This window comes from Grus americana, chromosome 2 (assembly GCF_028858705.1).
Source record: "Grus americana isolate bGruAme1 chromosome 2, bGruAme1.mat, whole genome shotgun sequence".
Taxonomy (NCBI): Eukaryota; Metazoa; Chordata; class Aves; order Gruiformes; family Gruidae; genus Grus; species Grus americana.
In genome coordinates this window covers 141434292-141457448 of record NC_072853.1, presented here as the reverse complement: position 1 = coordinate 141457448, position 23157 = coordinate 141434292, and the positions used below count along the sequence as shown (strand labels likewise).

The window sequence follows — 23157 nt, the reverse complement described above, 5'->3', positions numbered from 1 at the left end:
AAATGGAAAACAGCAGGAGAGCTGGATTTTCTTTGCTACTCTATGCAAATAAAGCAAGCGAACATGACTCTGAAACTGAGCTGATAAATCTGATTCTCATTTCTTGAGAAGGCTCCTTTCTACCAACCTGACAATATACACATGCATTACAGCGGAGACAAATTACTCTCTGCAAATGAGAATCTTGCCAATTCATTTTTATAACTTACCTGCCTCCTCACCACCAACACATGATTGTTTGACAATTGAATAATGCTTAGAGATGTGCAAATAAATGCAAATAAAAAATGTCAAAACTCCCAAAATTGAGGGATCGGCGCTTTTTTTGTTTCACATGCAGCAGCAAAGCTGGTGCCATCAGATTAATTCTACACAGCAGTGGTCAGTAACAAACATTGCATTGCAAGGAGAAGAAATAACCCGAGCCTTGGATGAGACGTATCATGCACATTTACTATGCGAACTACGAGCCTGTGAGAGGAGCAACATTTGGATTCAGCTACGCTGGAAGCCTGCCACAGCTTAGGGAAAATGTGTGTGAAATGGCTAGAATAAAAAAAGAGCCTTTAATGTACCTCGGCTTTTCAACACATGTTTTTGGCTTCAGAGCTGAGTAACTTTATCGACTCCGAAGAATATACATAACCGTTTTGACATGGAGGGAGCAGAGAGTGAGAAATTACCATAAGTGCAGCCAAACATTTGCTATTTCTGAGCGATTAGCCGTGAACTCTCCCCAAGCAGCCGGGATCTGATCGGGGAGACGTTTTCCCCACGGCGCAGACCCTGTGTAGGTGTCTGCCCAGTATGTCGGGAGCAAAAGTCCCGTTGGCTTTCCAGCAATGGTGCTGGAGATTCCTGCACCACCACAAGAAAGCCTCAAGTTCGTGAAGGGCACATCGTCACGGTTTCTCACTGAGCTATTGCATTTGCTGGCCCTCACTCAGTACTGGTAGATCAGTAATGTTTTTTAAGCTTCCAGGTGTCTTTTAACATCGCTGTAATCTTCCTTATTCAGTTCTCTTCCATCTAATCTACCTCCTGTGGATCGAAAGTTTTCCTTCTGCTGCACGCCCGTGCAACAACACCTGCTGCTGCCGGGAAAACCAGAGAGGCTGGGGCTGAAACAGCTGCCAAGGCCACCAGCCATCGCTCCTGATTCACGGGCGAGTGCCAAGCAGATGACTCAAAATTCCTCTTTGATTTCCCTTCCCACCAGGGAAAACTGCTGTTGCCTCAACCACAGAAGGCAGCTTTCCGTCGGGCCTGGCTCTCGCCCAGCGTCACGTCCCCGTCCCCGGGACAGCGATGCCTCGCCTGCCTGGGGATGCTGGCGGCGGGCACCCTGCACTCGCGCCGACGGCAGGGCCCATCGCTGCGGCTCCTCAGAGGAGGGGGTGGCTCAGCAGCACAGCAAGACCTTCACGGGAGGTGGTGGGACACGCAGGTGGGCACACGCACAGCTCGGTGGGGGACACACCGGCTCGGTGCCAAACGCTCTGTCTGCAACCACATCGGCTCAGAGCTCGAGGTGATTCACATTGCCGTATTTTTCAGCTGATATTAGAAAACTGAGGAGCTAAAATGAAAGATGTCTAAAATTTAATCTTATTTTTTGAGTTGCACACGGCACCTTTTTAATTTCCACTTGCCTTTTCTCTCCTTAGTTTACTCTGGCATTAGCAGCAGCAATGCCAAACATCACAAGACAAATTGTTCTCCTGGTAGTTCAAGCCCAGAGGGCAAGACAAAATGCTGGAAATATGGCAAGGAAGTCTGCACTATGTCATATTCACAAATTAAGCATCCCCCATTCAGAAGACTGCTTTCCCTCTGCCATAGAAAAATCCGTATTTTCCAGTGTCAGTTGTCCTGGCTACAAGTTTTGACGTGGATCCAACACATCAAGTCTACGGAAAAAAACACACAATTCTTTATATCCAGTTCCAAGGTACTCTGCATCACATACAAATCAATTGCAAATTAGCAACAATTTGGCATGGAACCTGTAATTATATTAAGGGAAAATTTGCTTGAGTTAAACAATTTTAAAGGCATGGGAATAATTTAGATGTTTTTAGGAAGCATGGATATTTGGGGAGATTACTTAACACAAAGTAGTCTCAAAGGTTACTGAATTCTCACCCATGTTGGGAAACCATGGTTCCTTCTCACAAAAGTTTCTAAGTACGGTTCCTAACAAAAAACAATGATAAAGCAACAATATTCTTAAGGAAAGTAGTATAAACCAAAACGGTGTGTATGCTCTGCAGTTATCCATGTTCATGGACTAGGTTTCTAAGAACTGGAAGGACAGTCCTTGGCTCAGATAAAATATTTATTAGTAATAAATAATTGTTGTCGCGCTTCAAACCCCCGCACTGAGCCTGGACTCTATTGCACAAGGCTTACTGGGCTCTTCCTTTACCCTCCTCTGTAATTCGGGTTTGCATTTGTGGAAATCAGGTTTTCATTGTGAAAACATGGCTGTTGTACAGACAAATAGACTTTATAGGGAGTCACCCTTCACCTGTCAGATTAAACAGCAGCTCTGTTTTATGAAGTACACTCTGTAAATGTCTTTACACATGGAAAAATAATTGCCTGTGTCTATAAAAAACTCTGATGTGACAGCAGACCCAGACTACAGAAGACAGTACAAGTCTAGGATTAAGGATATCCAACTAGTTAGATAGTCAGCTTTTTGGTGAATGATACCCGAAACACCCTATAGATGCAATTGTATTTAGCGAGCAGACTAGAGAAAGCCTTAGTCTTTCAAAATAATTTTAATGGAAATTATTTCAATTCTTCAAGAAATTAAAAGCAATAGAAATTAATTTTTTCCCCACTGAGCTCATGGATCATACAAAGTTATGTGATTGTGGTTTTGATAAATGATCGTAGTAATGCAGTATGTTATAGTATCTTTCAAACTACCTGGAATGTATGATATTGCAAGTACTTGGGAAGTACAGCACAAAGGACATATTCTCTGCTCTTCGTCTGAAATAGGAAAGCTATTTAGTACTTTGTAAAACATGTTAAATGGAGTTTGCTCTCTCTTGGAGATAGCTATTTTTTCTTCGTTCTGTGCGGGAGGAATGTTTGAAAATTGCACGAGACAGGCAATTTTGGCACTTCAGCTTGGAGTACCAAATGTTAGCAAATCATCCTGAATGGATCTGAAGTTTAAGGCTGCAATGTTATTCTGTGTGACAGTGGATGCATTTTCATTTTCACCTATTTACATATTCACAGTCAGAAATGCATGGTAGTTATTGTGTAAAAGGGGTTTATTTAGGAAGAAAAGGCAGATACCATTTTTGAAAGCCGTTAGTCGAAGGATGTATACGCACCATGAAGTGTACAAACAAGTTTTACCCAAAAATGTTTGTAGCGGGAAGCGGAGCTGGACAGGAGCAAAGAGCCAAAGCAGAAAAAACCAGAGATGTTCGGGTCTTCACGGGGGATGCCAAGCTCCCGTGGGTCGTGATGCAGTAGAAAACCACACATCACGTAGAAAGTGAAATAGTTCAGCTCTGTTTCTCAGCAAGTCCACACTGCATGTACTCAGGACAGCAATAACCCATTTCAGTGAGCACAAAATATCCCATCCAGGGGTCCCTTTCAGCCCCTTCTCCATCTCTGTGAAGATCTCAGGTCTGGGAAGGAGTTAGAGTTGCCGTGATACTACAATTTGTGCAACTGAGATGCTATTTGAGGCAGAGGGTTGTGACTGTCATTATTTCCTTCACACTGGTATTTCTACTCCTAGCTCCCCCACACACAACCAGCTCTGCTGCTTTTGGAAACGCCCTGGTGCACCTCTGAGTGAAACGTTCAAGTATTGCCAAAGGAGTGTGCAAGGAGGGCTGGGCTCCACAGCTTGGTGGCTCAGGCACGAAACAGTGGATTGTGACTGTAAAATGACAGGAGAAACATTATTTAGCTAGGTGTTTTAATGGGGGATTTTTTTTTTAAATATAGGTTTCATTTTGCTATCAGTAAATTACAGTGATGATGGCAGGAACCGCTTAACCACCCAAGAGCATTGCATCTCCACATCGGCTCCGAGCTACAGCTCACCCTCCTCAGCACCCAGAGGAGTGTGATACGGACCCAGCCTCTGCGTGGAGACCCCTCCTATAGGTACCACCATGGCACCAAGACCACAGCAGCTACTCAAGGGTGACAGAAATAGCAACAAAAAGGGTACCACAACTTTAGGGTCAAAATCTAATCTTAAAGGAGTCAAGAAGTGTTTTTGGTGGGGGCAGGTGGTGTATTTCCCCATTACCAGCTACTTCAATGTCTAACAAAAGATCCAGTAAGGATCGCGCCCAGAAGCAAACATGATTATCTGCATGTAGGACACCATCAGGCAGCAGGCACGATTCACTTGCCTAATTAACCCAACACTTCTGTTGTTGGCCCGTGTGGGGTAATATTTCATCTCCCCATGGGAAAGGTTTGCTGCGTTTCCTCTAGCGTCACTGCTTGTCCACCTCAGCTTCTTCCTTCCAGCATCCGAGCAAGCACAGCTCGCCGTCCTGGCTGAAGCCACAGACCATTCGCTCTTCTAGTTAAAAAGTGATCTTGCTTCAGCAAAGTCCCAAACACTCTCTCTGAAGACTATACTTAATATCCAGAGCATTAAACAAATCCGTGTGTATGAGTTTTGGAAGAAAAGGCATTTGAGTTTGAACGCAAAGGCCAGCCCTGGATAAAACCGGGGTCTCCACTCATACAGATCCACATCTGTGAAAATCAGGGCTGAATGGGAAGCTTTAACCTCTGGGGTTGATGGAGACCAAAATGATGAAAGGATTTTTTAGACGTGAAAAGAGGGATCAAGAGTTTTACTAAATCCTGGGTCAGAGGGAAGGTTGAAAAATTGCCTTTGCTCTGAATCTGGGACATTTCAGGCTGAAGCAGGTGTGCCTCACATCTTGAACGTTTCACGTGTTTTCATTTCATTCTCTCTATTTTCAATTCCCATTCCCTCAGATTTTATTTACTTGTTTCTTCCAACAATATGATAGCAAAAACCAGCCAAGCTGCAAAGCTTCTCTCTAAATGCCTGATTTAAATAATGCATCCATTAATTTTTGCACCAATAGTGGTACAACATAAAATAGTACATTATTTTTCAGCATCTGATGCTGCAAACATTAGACCATTTGACTAAAATATTCCTAATGTATAAATAAAGTTACTCTTGTGCATTAGTGTTTTCAGGCTCAAAGCTTTAATGTGCTATTTTAAAATATAAATATTTTCCAAGGTGCAAAATATAAATGCAACTATATTTAAGTCTTCACTGAAATGAAGCATGAAAAAAAATAGTGATGAAGGCTTTTCTTCCTGCTGCTGAAATAGAGGACTTTTACCAATTTTAACAGAACATTCTTAATATATACCTAGAATATTATGTGTGTAGTAGGTTGTTACTCTGTAATTGGTTTGGCTGATTACAATGATTATGCTAAGTTGGCACAATAGTATAGCTACCTGGTGAAAGTACTTCTGTAGAGCCCACAGAAATCTGCTCACTGCAGACCATATTGTGTGTTTGGAGGTCAGAAATTCTGATTTACAAGGATGGCAGCTTTTTAACATTGCTTACATTTCATTTTAAAATAAAGCTGACTATTTTCCAAGTGCTCCTTAAAATAAAATTGAAAAGCCCTTTCCTATGGACTGAAATGTTCTTTTTGCCAAATATTAAGAGATTGTGTTCTCTCTTGTATGGGCTAAATCCAAGAAAGGTTATTTCAAAACACACTAAAGAAGTAACATTTTGCTCTCTATATGTAAAGTGGGAAGCATTTAACACCACTGCACGTGGCTGTGATCTGGACAGGACGTTGCAATGGTGATCCCCTTTGCCAGAGCTGTGCTCTTCCACGGGGAGGTTTTGCTGCCCAGCTTTAGGTATGCACTTAGGCAAACGGGAGGAAGGAGCGAGAGGTGAGTTCACACCAACGGTGCCCGCCATCCACGTGAGGAGCAAACCTGGGCACCTCTGCCCTCAGACATCTTTTTTACACACAGATGCAAACACCTGTACGCAGCTGGACATCGCCAACGTGGGGCTGGACTGGCCTCACAGGCTCAACCTCTCCATCCCAGCGGGACCCCGGCGGGGGCTGACGGCTCCCAGCAGCGCGCGTAGCTGAGGACAGAAATCAGGTCTTCCTTGCAACCCCTCGTGTGGGGTGGATGGGGCTGCTGTTGGCCTCAGAGGGGAGGATTTAATTGGCAATTCTGTGTTTCAACAAGTTGAATAATAAAGTCTCAATGTCTCGGCTCTTCACACAAAAAAAGAAGCAACGCCGCACAACGCCGCTTCCCGACACACGTCCCTCCCTGGCATCAAGTGCAGCTCGTTAAAGGCTGGAAAAGCTGCCGTGAAAGCCCCGTCATCCTCCTGGTGGGGCTCCCTCCGCACCGGGGGGCATTGCACCCCTTTTCAGGGGCTGAATAGCGGGTGGCACGGAGCCGCTGGCCACCGTGCTCCCCGGCCGCATGCTGGCAATGGCTTTCTGTTGGCGAGGGGGAGAAACGCCCTCGCTCCATTGCAAGGAGTATTAAATGCTTTTAGCAAGCAATGACCACCCTTAATGATTTCCAAGAGAGGAAATGAACCTCCAATCAATTATGACACTTGATTAGGTTACTTAAATTGCTGAATCTCCAGCAAAATCAGCAGTGCCAACTCCCCGACACCGTGTGTGTGATTCGATGGCCCTTATAGTAATGCAGCTCTGCACACCTCCTGTTTTATGTACGTTCCCTTTGCTGTTACTCAACTTCCATCTCATTACCGGGAGCACGGATTTCCACCTCGTCACTTCACAACCATATTTGAGCATTGCTCTGGTGATTGCCCGGTGATTTTTAGGCATTTTTTTTTTTCCCTTGAAATGCTAATGCATTCCCAAAGAAAACAAACACAGGCCTGTGATTGTAATATTGCCTTTGCTCAGTTTTATTTCAAATGAAACAGAAATGCAACTTCAAAGCCATCAAAGCAATAGGTGACTATCAAAAAGATCATTGGCCTCTGATAACATGAAAGACTGCTTTAATAGGAAAGTCTTATGGGAACTTCTAGAGATAATTAATAGGATGTAATTCACTTATTTGCTAATTATAAGAGTGCCATTGGTAGTAGAGTGGAATATTGAAACCGGCGTACTGTGTTATCACAACGCTGAGCCTGCTGAGGAGGCAATGTCCGCTCTTCTTCCCACCCCACCACTGTTGCCCCCTCTGCTCTCTGGTGTCACGGAGCTCTGTGCCCTTTCCTCTGGCCCAATACCCCTCCACAGAATTTGCCCCATTTCTGAGCAGGGGATAGTTTTTAATCCTGCACACTAGAAGTGAAAAATCTGTAGGCAACTACATCTGCTAAATCCCCTGACTGAGGTGGAAGGACAGATGGCAGATTGGAGGACGCAGGGTCCATGGGAAGTGTAACAAAATATGGACCCATCTGGGTCGAGTCCCAGGGAGGGTAGGGGTTGTACTGAGGTTGAAGCTCTCCTGCGGTCTGTAAACCTGTTAAAAGGCAGCTCTGGCAACCTGAGCGAGAATGTTTTGGCACGGGAAAGCAAAAAATGAGGTATCTTTTATGAGAAGATACAAATTTCAAATACCTAAGTGTTGGGTGATTGAAAATAGTGAGAACTACACTGCTATAAATTCAGCAAACTTTACCAGATAAAAATGACCAACAGGGTTTCAGACTGTGAATTCCTTAAAATAGCAAAAGTATTCCTGAATAGGTGGTGTGGGATTCCCCCCAAAAATGGAATTTTCATTTATTACCGTTTCCTCAGCACAGACCCAGAAGCTGCTGAAACTCTGCATGACAAGTGACGGAGTGTAAGACCCTGCCTGGCAAATCACCAGTGGGTCTGGCTGCCACCCCTACCCCCGGGGCACAGGTCCTCCACCAGTGCGTGGCAGGTAGAGGTGCAGAAGGGGACCTCCGCCCACCCAGCTGCTCCCTGCCCTGGGGTAAGCAGTTGCCAGTAACCCTCGTACAGTCTCCCGTTCTCTTCTGTGTTTATCCTGATCTCAGATCCAAAATGTGTAGCTCGACGTGGTACATTCCCACAGAGACTCTTGGCTTCAGGAACTAAATATTTTCTGAAAAATTAAAATTTCTGTCCAGAGACATTCTGGTTAATGCCACAGGGTATGCCCAGGTGGGGACGTGCAACGGCTTGCACAATGAGGCGTCCTTGGAAAACCAGCAGCTACTTCCAAGACTTCAAAGTAAGCAAAACCATAACACCCTCCTGCAGGAGGAGTATTTGCCCAGGGGAAGGGTTCTCCCCAAAGGACATCCACCTGGGAGCCTGCCATCACTTTGTAAAACAGGTACGTTGACATACAGAGAGGCACAGCCCAGGCCCTGGTGCAGCTCTGCATACCAGACACTAGTGAAACACCTAAATCACTCAGGCACAGGGATCAGGCACAAGCGTTCATCCTGATGCAACATGTGCCTCCCTGAGGAACACCAGATCCTTTGCCTCTGAGGTGGTCCCAGCCTGAATTCAACATCTCTTACCCTCTTCAGCTCAGTGGCTGTGGTGGCTTTTATCTCTTTTGCATTTCCACATCTCTCTTTGTGTCCCTACAATTACATTTTTTCTTTCTTCATATGTTTTACCAAACCCACTAATACAATATTTGACTTACCCCATCCCCTCCCAAATTAACCATATATTTGTTCTCAAGATTTTCCAGCAGTAGGTTGAAGAAATTCAACTCCTTTCATGAACGTCAGGCAGTTTCTCCAATCACTTGAAGTCTCAGTAAGAGCAATCAGTGATGACGATTAACAGCGCTCACTACAGAGCTGATGCTGAAGTGCCTCAGATGATCACTGTGGCTCATCGTAGCAGTAAAAGTTACCAGCTTGCACCATGGAGACATCCTCCCATGAAGGCAAAAATGCTTCTCTGTGACCATTTCCCCACTCAAAACGGGACACCCGTGCCTACCTACCAGCAGCGCTAGAGGCACGTCTCTGACGGGAAGCTTTGGCTGCAGGGATGCTCCTCCCAGCCAGGCTCTCCCAGCAGCTGACCCCTCTGGGCACAGAGCCTCTGGTCTGACCTCTTACAGCTGCTCAAGGCACGAGGGACCTTCACTGTATTAAGGTGGTTTTGTACCGTGACACTTACCTCTGAGCTACCTTGTCAATATGTGGAACAGGAGAATATTTACATTTCTTGCTATGGGGAATCTTCTCTTGAATCAGTTCAGTGGTTCTGCCCTGCTCCTTTCTCCTGTTTTCAAAACCATTATGGAAGCGGCACAGGTGAGACCAGCATGAGACTCTTCCACCTACTGGAACCGGCTTCAGCAAAACCCAGGAGGAAGCTCCCTGAGTGGTCTTGCTAATATGACCATCTATATCTTCAATTTATAGAGCTGAAGCTCACAACAGTTTCCACCAGGATGGACTCCAGCCATCGGACTCCAACCAGTGGCCCTTGGAAACACCAAATATTTGGGAATTTGTACACCTTGCTCGATATTTTGAAAGTTTGTAAGGAGTTTGGATCTAGTTAAGACGATGTATTTAACTCCCTGCCTCTGCAGTCTTCTGAAGGAGGAGAACAGGAAATCCATGATGAGAAAGGACTGAAATGCTCATATGCACTTAACCCCTTTAACATGTCCGTATTTCCATACTGCCATTCCTGCGTCACACCTACACCCTCATGCTCAGCCATCACAAAGCATCAGGAAGCAGCCTAATCTTGATTACCAGCTCCGTGGTAGACAGACCACTACATCTGAGGGAGAAAAATCTTTCAATGGTTCAATTCAGAACCTGCTGTAAAAATGTACAGCCTGAATTTGTCAAACTTGAGCTTCTAATCTCTTGGTCTTACTCTGCCTTTATTGTGAGGCTAAAAAGCCATCTCCTCATGGGACAATTTTCTTCGCCATAAAGGAAATTGAAAACTATGATCAGATCACCACTCAACTGTCTCCTAGATGAAACAAATTGACCAAGTTCCCTATGTCTTTCTGGTATGCTGTTCTTCAAGCTAGGAAGAGAGATCTTTTCATATCAGCCTTTTCAATCCAGAAGGAACCTGGATCCAGTCCATTTTAACCACTGAAGCCAAACCAGAGTGTCCCTTGCTTCATCCTAACTCTTCACTCAGGAGATTCTTCTTTCTTTCCTTCTGCCTGCCCCCAAACATCCATTTTTTTGTGCTGTTTCACCAAGGGCCATCACAACCCACTCCATCCTCTCTTGCAGCGTATCCTGTGTGTTGTTTCTGTCTCACTGAGAGTCTCAGGGCAGGGGGGCCAGGTCTGGTGCTGTGTTTGTAAAAGCACCATGCACGCCTGGTGTGACAGAAAGCTACTGCTAAAGTGTGTGTTTTCTCAATAAACAATGTAACCTGCAAGCCCCAAATACCTGTATAGCATCAAAGTTATTTTTAAAGAGAACAGTGATTTCTAAATATGTCACTGCAACCACAAAAAAAGGAGGCTATTTATAACTGTAATATATATATTCTGTTTAAGACGAGTCACACAGTTTCTGTGGTTCCACCAAGTTGCAATCATATCTCTACCCATTGGTTTTATAACTACTCCTTTAACTGCTGTAATACCTCTAAGGCTTACCCCATGCCAGACCCTCTGACCCTCTTTGTGGTACAAACAGCAAGCACCTACAAAGGGGACCGGAGAGTCTCTACCGAGGCCAGCTTCAGCTGAGTAATGCCTACAAATGACATCCTCGGAAAGATGTACAGGACCAATGTAATCTTATCCGTGCTCACAGGCAATGAAACAGTATTTTGCTTTCTCTTCTAATGGACATTGATCACAGAGTAGCTGAGCAAGGAGCAGAATCCAATGCACATTTTTATGAAATCCCTTAAATTTCTTAGCACCTACTAATGCTTCAGCAGTGAATTGTCAAGTCAGAGGCTGGGAGAAAGCCATGTTCCTAGGCTGAAGCCAAGGCTCCCAACAGGCAACACTGGGCACCCATCTTGCTGCCACATTTGCGGAGCAGGTTTCTGTTCTGCAGCACCAGGGATCGGCTGCAGCCAGAACCTGGCTCTGAACAGACCAAAGAGCCACCCCTGGTCGCAGCGCTGGGTGCTCAGGAGACAGGCTCTGCAGTGGGACAGCCAGAGAACTGAGCTCATACGTGTGGGATGAGGCCAACTTTGTGCTGCACACTCTATGTTCTTAATATGCCCCAGAAATAAAGAGAAAAAAGAATATGCCCTAAAAAAAACCACTGAAGCAATAGTCTTGTAATGGATCCCTCTATGCTACTGGTTACGTCAGATCGGACTGTTCTGCTAAAGCTTTTGCCTCTTTGTGCATTTCTGACCTGAACCGGTGCTCTTGGATGTAGGAAAGCAGTACTGAGCTAGCATGAACAGAATCGTTACACCTTTGTTTTCTGGATTTACTGGCTCCAGCCAGCTGCCCCAATGCTTTCCCCGAAGGAGAAGTGGCATCAGTTTGCTACCCCTGAAAAACAAGATCTCAACATTACTGCCAGCTTGACAGTACCACTGAACACTCCTGTGACAGGGACAATTTGTCCTTTGAATCTGTATGGATGTTAGAGGCTTGCGTTGTATAGTTCCACCACATCCTATTTGGACACTGCAAACCAACACCACAAAAAAGGAAACACAGCCCACCACCCACCCTCCCCAGCCACCCTAACTTGCCTTTTACATCTCACAGGCTACCAGGTCCCTTGGGAAGGAAGTGCTTTTATTTTGCTCCTGGCAGGAGGAACCCGAGGCGGGTGGCTGGAGTATTAGCAGGGCTGTTTTCGCATCCTGGGTGAGTCACAGAGCTGCCGTGCCTCCGTCAGGTGCAATGTAAATCCAGTCCAGTGCCTGCTCCTTTTCATTAAGAGCCTTGGGCTCACTGCAGAAAAGATGAAAAGGGCTGGTCATTATCCATTTCATGTGACCCATTCACTTGCTGATGGGCTGGTTTTCATCTCCCTGGCCTGCCTGTAGGCAAGCATCCCCCAATAGCCTAATCTGCTTTTTTTATTCTCCACCATTTATTTTCCTGGGGGCCTTGTCAATGGTGGCTCCGCTCCTTCCGAGTCAGAAGCATTAAAAGGTTCCAGCTCACGCTAACAAATTCCAGAAAGTCTGCCCGTTTATTATGAAGCCAACATAGAAAGGATTTGAGAAAAGCACGATGTAATGAGAGAGCCGGGGAGATGCAGAACACGGCCACATCCTGGAAACGTGCAAAGGTGAATGGGAAGGGGAGGTGGGGAACATTTGGAAGCCCATTAAATGAGGGCTTATCATCTGATTTATGTAAATCGCTTCAAATGCCTTCATTTATTAAAAGTATTAAGCTGCATTACTGTTTGCCTTTGGTCTCCTAATTTGGTTGCTAATGTCTAAGACAACTGTTGAAATTAATTTGAAATTAATGTTCCTATATAATTACTTAATGAATCTCACATTCACTGCCCTTAGCTCTCAGTTGACAAAGGATCTCACCCACTGCATGTAAGAGGCTGGAATACTGACTGTGATTTTAAAACGGTTGCTAAATTATAGTTTGCAAATATTTTACATTTATATCACACACTTCATCTTGTAGGATCTCGGTGTGTTTGAAATGTTACATAACATTCATTCTTCAGTAAAATTCTATCACAAAAACTTTCTGGGCATCAATCTTCTTACTTCCCTGCATGCCTCAGAATTAAATCAAATTTAGCTGTATTATTATGCAAACACAAAATCATACCTGCATTAAAAGATTATTATTAGGGCTGTAAAGTCAGACACTTAAAAGATAGGAAATGCTGGGACTGTAATTCTGTGCAATATAAATTCCTTTTTCCATACATATGCATTCTCATAGACTTCAATTTTGTGATCTTATATTTTCCTATACTCACCCCCTCCCTCAGGAGACTTATTAGTCCTTGTTAGTGTTCAAGAAAAAACAGGATAAGAAAAAGTAGGGTTACAAGAAAAAGCTAGCAGGGGAGTGTAGCGACTTGTGGAGTCCTTGCCTCATTCCTTACAAAAGCTGCAAAGGTTGTAACGCATGTTCCTCCTTTTCTGGGTGGCTGACTTGATACCCCATAAATCCTGATGGGCAGAAATGCTGAATATGCACAGCAGTAACTGAAGCTAAAGAAACATTCGAACGTGCAGAGCATTTTACATACTACTGAATTCAGTGAAACATGAGGTCCTGGGGTCTCACGCCGAGCATTTAAAATTAGCGTACATTTCAAAGAGGGGAAAATGCTTCTCTGTTTCCCAGGAATGGTGGAAAATGTATTAGAGCATTTGCAAAGAACACAGACTGCAGTGATACAGAGACACAAACTTACATGTTCTGTACAGCACAGCATGGACACAGTGCAACAAGCAGGGAACAGGACACACTGTGACCCAGGAGCAGAAAGTATCCAGGGAAGCTGTTTGAGCTGTCTGTGCAAGCTAGCAGAGGGAGGCAGGGACCTGAAGGGAAAGCAGCAAGGACTTTTCTGAGACAAAACAGCTGAGTTAAAGGCTATCCAGACAGCCTGAATTCAGACCGCTCACCATTTTGTGTGCTTAACTGTGACTTTGCATTTCTTCTTATGCATGTATAGTTTCTTGAGGATCAAGGTAAAGCAAGAGCATCAGACTCATTAGCAATCAGGGGCCCTTCACAGCTTTCCTCTCAGTTAACTGAGCAGTGCTTTGCCTCAGAACATCCTCAGCATCAAGGCCAGAGCAAGTCAACCTTCCCATACTGCAAAACGGCACCTCAAGCTTCACGCAGAGAGCTGTATCTGCATACCCCAGCATGGCTCAGACTAATGACAGTGTGCCCAAGGGTCTCACAGCTTGGCTGAGGAGTGAGCTGGTGAGGAGCTTAGGTCCCCAAACACAGGGTGACATCAACCTCTTTGTGACCTGAATCTCCTTCCCACAGCAGAGAACAGACTACCCAGCAGCCCCACACACAATCGCCACATGCACCCCACCACGTTGTCCTTCTTAACTAGAAAGCTCATCCTCTCCTATGCTCAGATCTTCACCGAACCTCCCTCTGCACCACATTCCCACCCTTGCCAAGCTGCAGATCATCCTTCCCAAATCCCTATCTTCTCTCAGTATGTCCTCCCTCACACCCCCAAAGCATTCCTATCTCCCACACTTCATGCATTCCTCAGCTAACAGGGATCACTGGAACATCTTCCAGAAAGACATCCAAAGAAAACCTCTCCCAGCATGACCAACCTAAAAAACTCAAGCCTCCAATCACATGGGAAGATTAGTTCCTTTTAAAGTTGTATAGCAGGTAAATTAGAGTGAATTGCTATGGTGACATCATGGCCAACCACCTCAACTGCCCTCTAGAACAGCAAAGCTGTCAAAGATGAAAAAAAAAGGCAAAAAAAAAGTCTTCAGCTTGTCTTAAAACTAGCTGGGTTTTAAAATTTTTAGAAAAATGAAACAGCCAAGTAGAAAGGTTAAGTAGAAAGGTTCCCAAGTCATTTTAATACTAGAAAGCTTAAAAGGAACCATATGACACAGTAAACTTGAGGGCAAAAAAATTAAGACTAGAATGGTAATTATACAGGCCATCAGCCCCGCAAAGGGCTTGATTCTGCAATAAGCTACATTCTCAGTGTTTTGCACGTGACTTGTTTACTCCTTTGCAACAAACTCTTAGGTAGACAGCATTACATGACCATATTATCACACCAACCTTCAAAGCACATTGCTCTTTTTTTTTTTCCTCCAGCTGAAGGTTCTTACTGCAAGAGCACAGAGCCATCAGAAAACCTCAGCCTAGACTGCCCTTCCAATTCTGCTTTTGTGAAGAAAGTGTAAAAAGATACAAAGATACTAACACAAGACAACTGTGGCTCAGCAAAAACTAAAGATTTCTTGAGGCAATGATGTTTTTCCACCTCCATGGCTTCCTCCCGCTGCTAGCAATTGATGGGACAGGGCTGCTTTAGCCAGGTTTCCAGAATCCTGTAATGGAAAGCAGCTGAGCCCATCCAAAGATTACACCAGGCATCTCCACAATTCTTCTGTCATCTTCTTTGGTCAGTCTCATTACTCAACTTCCCAATATTGATGTGTTAATAACACCAGCAATCCCAGAACTGTACCAAACATACTTTTTTCTTAAATTCCCAAGACTCACTTGAGGATGTTTGCATTGCTATTTGCCACTCAACACACAGACTTTTCATTTGTTACTTGTCAAAATACAAACTGCAGGACTTTGTATTCTACTGGGTTGGGCTGCATGAGCCACATATTTCAATCTGAACCAGTCACTTACTTGAGCACAGGGCAAGTCTACGTGAAAGGGCCTCCCTTTCTCTTCCCAAGCAGCACAGAGCCAGACAAACTGACGACATCCAACACCATCTGAAATGTTCAGTTTTGCAGAACCATTCAGCTGGCAATGGAAGGTCTCGGTCTTTACAGAGCTATCTTCAGAAAGCAGTAAGGGTCACAGAAAATCTTGCTTCTATCATAAATATAGCACCATTAAGTAATTTGGTGAAGGGGAAGCTTCTTCGCATTTTGCATTAATAAATGTGATTATAACATAAGATACTCAGTTATTTAAAGTTAAAGCATTTAATACCATTACTGCATGTCCATCGACTAATACCTTTATTCTGAAAGCTCACTCTAAATAACAATTACCTCTCTGCTTCTTTACAGCGAACTGCTGGAAAAGCAAGCAGCTAATTCAAACGAAGAGTACATAGCTATATTTGCCCCTTTATTAAAAAAAAATTTTGATGTGCAATCATGGCCTACACTTCCAGGATCGCCCTATCTCCCCATGTCTTTGCGTACACCAGCTTTAACAGCTCCTTTGGGGAGGATTCATGGAATTGGTAATAGGTTTTGTAATTTCCACCTTCTGTTTTCTAGTTCAGAGAGTAATCGAATCCAGTCACTACCGCTGTATCTATCTGGCAACTATTTGTCAGCCTCCATGAAATGAGTTGGAAGTTTGATTTCCGTTCTCAGCAGGCATGTTTGTATGATACAGATGAACTGCTGTAACTGGCAAATTGGAAGCAATTTCAGCAGAGATTCCTAGGCTTAAATAAGCACGAGAACAGAACTTTTCACCTCCGGAAAGGTCTCCCCGTTAACACTGAGAAATGACGGACAAGATTGGAGAGTTTGGATTTCTGCCGTTTTAAAGTGGGTTTTATCTTTCGAGCCTATCAAACTGGCACCCACATGAAATTACTAACAAAAATAAAACAAGCCATTATGAAGTAAAAAATCTTGAGGCAAAATAAGCTCCTTTCTACCTCTGCTGCATTTTAATTGGAATACATGAGTATTTTATTTCATTTTGACATCTCCACATCCCCTATGACAGAAACATTCACTAATCTTCATTCTGCTAATGCTTTTTCCACTCGCCATGATGGGAGCTGGTGCAATACCATCAGCCACTGACAGATCACGAGTAGCATTCTAGGCAAGTCCACGAATTCTGTCTCACACGGCATTTCAGAACTGAAATACAAGTTACTAGGTTAGTGGAGGCTGAAGGTATGACTAGGCTAAGATTAAAAACTTTTATTTTTTATACAAAACAATAATAAATCCAAGCAGATAATGAACTAAGTGTGTCTTCTCATTTTCCACCTTTTCTTCTTTTCTCAATATAGTCTATCCACAGTTCAATGTTAAACCACTCCATATTCAGCAAAAACTATGAGGTTTCCATCTTGTATCCATGTTTTTCTAATTCAGCTCTGTATAGAAAAAAAGAGGGGTATATTAAAACATACAAATATTGTCAGACATTTGCATTTTAAAAAATTAAATATACTGCACAATATACAATCATTTTAGAAATACTGTGAACATGTCACACTGCTTTTTGGTTCATACCAATAACCTTGACCTCACTCTACAGTTCTTCAACTTCAGCTTAATGTCTTAGATCACTAAAAGTGACTTCTAAGTGAAAAATTCAAGTACTTGTTTTAATCATAGTTATTGTCCTCTGACCCACCATGGATAGACTACAACTATATGGTATAAAGCAGCACCTGTGAGCCTGCAACAACTCTGGACACATGAGGAAAAAACAAAATAATGTCTTACAGCAGTTATTCTCAAGATTTCTTTAAACCAAATGAGCTCACTAATCTGAGAGATTTAAATGCATATACTTCCAAAATAATTTTAACTTTTTTCTTTTGTTTTAAATAAAAATACCAGACTGCACTATTTTTAAATCTTGGTGCAATACACCTTCCAGTGACCAACTCTGAAGGAAAAGGATTGCTTTGTTCCCCTTAGTTGTGGCCAGGACAGCAAGTCAGCAGCTGCAAACTTTATCGCTCTTGCCCTGTCCCCACTTTGCTTCTCACCTGCTTCCAAACACACCAGCCAGAACTACATACTGTTTTATTTCCTAGGCTTAGCATACATGGACTTAGATACAGTAGTCCAAATCTCAGAAAATATTTCAGCTTAGTTTACATACTTAGTGGAGTAATTTTAGAAGTGGAGGACTGCAACATTTACTTTCTAAAGATGAAATAAAAACATGCTGCAATCAAGCACCATTACAGACTATCAATGTAACACTAGTATATGGTCATCAATACTACAGGCTACAGTTAACGCACAATTACTGAAGGTTTGTCAAGATTAACTATCTTCATCATGAATTACACTACTCCTTGAAAGACCGTTTCACTACATACCAACTTATTTTCCAGTATTACAGTTTAACTGCCTTTCAGTCTTAAAGAACTATACCAACATTTTTCTATCTTCTACCTAAAGGATCACTTTCACCTGAGTACAACAAGGGAGATCAGCCCAAGAACTGTTCAACCAGGCTGTATTACAGATAGTTTGCTCCTCATGTAACATACTGAGGGATTAATTATAAAATGTAACTTTATAGTGATAGTTGAAACAATTTAAGTTATAATTATGCATCAGTAGAGGATTAAGTGAAACTACAAGTGACAAAGAGGATTAAACAACTGGATTAGAAGTACTCAAATTGCTATCGCTTTTTTTTTTTAAAGCATGTGATGAACAATTACTTTGCTATTGTTGCTCATAAACAGCATGCTCACCACACACAAAGGAACCTTAACATTAATATAGATAACTGATCTCTAAAAAATTGTTCATTTGGACAAAGAACAGCAATAGTATAGAAATATAGAAAAAATTTATAACACCACACGTTGCATACCACGTAGCATAGAAGAGATAATCTTGAATCTCTTGCCATTAATCTTTGCAGTACAATTCACACACATGTGGAAATCCTTAGAAAAGGATTTATTCATGTTAAATTGAAAAAGTGTCACCAGTATCGCAATTTGCAGATGTGTTTGTACTGTTTAAGTTGTGCAGAACAACAGAAGCTAGAACACGTCAATGACATTAGGCACATTTCAGGGCTCACGGTGAAATTATTAAAGGACGAAATGCTGATCAGTACTTTACTGTGCTGTAATGTCTTAAGTCTGGTTCCAAAAGGCTTCACACAGAAAAGCACAAAGCAGAGCTTTCATTTATTTCAGTATCACATCTCTTTTTTTTTTTTTTTTAAAGTAACCAGATTTCAAACTTTCAGATATTAACTAAACATTTTACCCATCTTCTAGAACAGTAAGTTATAAATAAAATTACCTTAACTGATTGGAGAAGTCATCTTCTACATTGTCATCATCCCAATTGTCTTCCCAGACATGTGCATCTTCATCTTCATCTAAACCAGTCCAATCTAAAGACAACAAAAGAGGTCTAAATATCGTACACTGCATTGCTTTGGTACTGTGTCTTACTGACAAATTAGCTCAGCCCCTGGGCAAGGCAGACTTCTGCTGGTAACAAGTTTCTCTCTTTAACAGAAAAGTCTGGATCACATTTAAGTATTTATGAGACCAAAAAGCACAGAAAGATCTAAGAGACACCTCACAATTTCTTGAATTATAATAAAAATGCAACTTGGTAAAAAAAATATCATTACACACTTCACATCATGGCTTGCAGGATTACATATTTATAAGAGATATTTTGCATGCAAATGGACAAGCTGTAAGGCCATCATAAAAAGGAAGCAATGTTGAGTACTTGACTCTTAAAAGCTTGACAAAAGGTGTGCAATTCCAGGTTTTCATTTAAATGTTTTTTTCTGATTAAAAAAGTAAATATGTATCAAATGCTTTTCCCAAAACATATACACACAGATCCTCAGTTCACTCAGATCAGATGCAGACAGTCTGTGCATAAATGCCAAAAACCTATCTGTGATGCAGAAGCAAAGGTAAATTGAGAGAGGCATCTGCAAACAGCAGTTGCTACCCATAACCAGCTACTTCTGGGTTCTCAAAACAGCAGCAGCTCTTTCCTTACAGAGACAAGACACTCAATGTCCATTTGCTAACCTAATGTCTATTTTTCCTATAATAACGTGGCACATCACCCGTGACAAATTACTGATCACCCACCTAATGTTTCATTATATAAAAAAAATTAAGATCAAACTAACTAGCTAGTTTAGAAAAATAACAAAAATGAAAAATCAGGAAGGCTCAGAATCACTATGTAAATACAAGTCAGTTTACTTCACTGGGGAACGCCGTTTCTCAGTTTTCTTCTACTGACAGACGCCAAGTTTTTCTAGTGTTACCAAAATAAGAAGCAACTCAATTTTGACACTTGTGACCTTATCTTTCTCAAAGTCTATTAGTATATTTAAAGAGATAACACTGTTCTTCCCCTTACAATTCAGTAAGCCATCTGCTGCCCACCCAGAGAAAACTCTGACTAAGGCCTAATGTAACATTATGATGAAGTATGAAAAAAAAGCTAGTAGGGTGAAAGATTAAAAACTAATTCACTGTGAACAACTAACTTTATAAGAATGAAGGTTGGTCCTTGTGCTTTCTCCTCCTTTTTCTCATACTGACAGGTGACAAAATAAATATTTGAGATTAACCGGGACAGGAAAATCCATTTGTAACTGATTAAAGACACACATGGAAAAGGCATTACAATTAAACTTCCCTACTCAACTAAATTATATAATGGGAAATGACGAAGGAACATAGAGATCCTACTGGTTGTAAAGACAGCAAAAGAAGGAACTGGGAAAAAAAGGTGAAGAAAAAATGCAGTATTAAAAAACCCCATTATTTTAATTTAGTTGTACTGCTGGTTGCTCAAAGGGAAGGATTTTATTTTAGTACTATGTACAATAAGTTTTGCCTATTTATATGCAATGGATTTTTTTTTTGTCAACATGATAGCTTTAACACTCACATTATTTATCTGGATTTCAAAGATACAAAAAAAAAGCTCAAAACAGTTTAAAAAGAACGAAGTCAAACTTTTCCATCTACTAATATACAAGTAGCTCAGGCAGATCTACAAATCTGAGAAAAATCATAGTAGCTAGTATCCAGCACAACAAACAGCAGTTTCAATCATAAAAGGTCAGTTGGGGAGACTGTGAAAACATGCTCCAAATCACACTGAGCAAAGAACCACCAAAAAGGCACATGTCATCTTCCACACTGAGGGGGAGAGAGTGAAAGTAAAACGAAATTATATTCTGATCACTGTAGCTACAAGACTCTACAGTATCTTTAAGCTGACACCATACACCAGAATTGCATACTGAAGTTGTTATTCCCAGCTACATTATATGCCTGTGACTAAATAAAAGTAAAAAATAATATAGCATTGCCTGGGATTGAAAGTATTAAGAACATTTGAGAGTCTGCTACCATTAAGTATTACTAATATATACCAAAATTACAAAATCAATTTTCATAAACTTGTCATGGCTGGACTCCTTAAAAATTTAATATACTTATCACTGATTGCCATCTTTTGCACTTGGGAAAGGAAAACAAAAAACAGGTTTTTTAAGAGTAGAGGATAAAAAAATCTAAAATCCTATCATCTTACACATTACATTTTACATTCTGAAAAGCATCGTACAAAAAGTTTCAAAGTGACCAATTCACATACACTTGAATCTATCATGTTATACTTATGCTATACTTCAAATAAAGTGTCCTATAAAAATAGGACATACCTGCTTTCAACTCATAAACTTGATTTGATAAATTATTTGAAGAAAAATTTTAAGTCCCAAAAAGCTAATTTTTAGTCCTTAATATAAATTATTTGGATTTACTTTGGATCAAAATCGGGTAACAGAACGCAAAGTTTTTCTGCTGCATAGAAAGTGGTGTTTTCATTTGAAAGAACAATTTGGCACGGGTTTGAGCACACAGTTATCATGAAGATATCACTGAAGATAACATTCAATCAAAGAATGTCTGAACATTCCTTATAACACCTCAAAACTATTATCTTGCTTAGAGATTTAAATAGGCCTCTCTAGAGGTTCTTCGTTTTTGCATGACAGATCAGCAAGTAGCCTGATTGTGGTCCCTCTTTAATAAGTCTCTGCACTACCCAGGAAGTTTGCACAGTACTTGGTTTTAGCAGTACAGCTAGATTCAAGTAGAATAAGTTTCACCTTCTGTAACAGCAATTCAGTGCTCTGACCAACCCAAGGTTCAGAAGCACGCTTCAAAGACCTCCTTCATCCCTACTGGGAATACTTAAATTTACATTAAATAAGATAAACATTTTTTTGCCTGTTTAGGAAACACATATGGAAAGAAAAGCTAGTCTTCTCAGTTTAGTTTAGTTATCATCTCAACTATGTTAATAACTTTTTCTGTCAGTAAGTATAAAAATATTGTTTTTACTGGTACTGAAGGATTCAGAACACCTAAGGCTTGCAAGGCCACAAAACAAAAAAACCCCACATATAATGAAGATATTACAAAAAAAAAAAAACCCTGACTTTTCATCCATGACATTTTATACCATTTCTCATTACCCATAATTTGAGACCATTCCCAGTGTTAAGGGCACAGAGAAAACAATCATGGTCTAATAGGGATCTTTTTAAGTCTGTATCTGTAAAAGGCCACTGAATTGTCTTATTGAAGTCCTGACTTAATTTCCTCATTCAATATATTTGTACCTATGAAAAGCAAACCAACACATAAATATTCGTGCTTCAAAAGGTAAGGAGATTCAGAATAACAACGGAACTCGTTACTTCCTTTTCACGCTGTTTTCCACCTGGCACCCCGTTTCCAGCCCCCATCCCTCCTCTCCCTCGCAAAGCCCATCCCGACAGCTCAGACGCAGCAAGTTTCTCCCGCGTTTGTGTCCAGCCCTCTCGCACAATGACACAGCACGTCGGCTGCGATGTGCCCAGCACCCTGAAAACAGCACAGCTGAGCACGGGCAGCACGTTCGTGCTTGACACCGACTCTGACGGGGCGGTAGCCCCGCACCTCTGACCGGGGCGGGGAGGCAGGAACCGGCGGGGCACCGGAGAGCTGCTTCCGTGTCGCTGAAGCGGTACATGCCGAGACGCATCACACCGCCGGAGAGACCCTGAGGGCTGCTCTGCGGGCAGGGACCCGCTGACAAACCGCGCCCCGGGCCCGCCGCCCCGCCGCCGCTCCCGCCTGCCGGAGGCCGAGCGCTCCTTCCCCGCCTCGGCCGACGGGCCCGGCCCAGGCCGCGGCCTACACGCGGAACCAGCGCCGCCACCACCACCTTCGCCGCCTCTCTTCCCGTCCCCACACCCCGCCCGGCACCTTCGGCCGGGAACTCCTCAAACTCGTCATCCTCCTCCAGGAGCCCCAGGTCCACCGGCTGCTTCTTCTCCGACATGCTCGACCTGCCACCCCAGCACCGCGTCCCGCCGCCCGCGGAGACTGATGGGATACCGGCGGCCGCCACCGCGCCTGCGCCCGGCCGGCTCCGGGCCTCCCGCCTCACTCCGCCCCCTCCCGCCGCCCCGCCCGCCCTGGCCCCACCCCCGCGTCCCCTCTCCCTCTGACAGGGTAACCTCATACCGGTCCCTCTTCGTTCTCCGCCTTCCCCGGGCTTCCGGCAGGTCCGGCTCGGCTCGGCTCGGCCTGCCCCGGGCAGCGCTGTCTCCCCGCCTCTCGCTGGGGTCCCCTCAGGGCGGCCTCCCTGGCGCCGGCCGCCCGCCGGCCCTGCCTCCGCGCCGGCA

General features: G+C 43.0%; 1 long non-coding RNA gene across 1 annotated transcript; it reads right to left on the bottom strand.

The window, feature by feature from the left end:
- Positions 1–15649: 15649 nt before the first annotated feature.
- On the bottom strand, positions 15650–22895 carry LOC129203351 (uncharacterized). Its single transcript, XR_008575989.1, has 3 exons — positions 22736–22895; positions 18726–18819; positions 15650–16813 (listed from the first exon to the last, which is right to left on the bottom strand). It is a non-coding gene; the product is annotated as an uncharacterized LOC129203351 (long non-coding RNA).
- Positions 22896–23157: the final 262 nt, after the last annotated feature.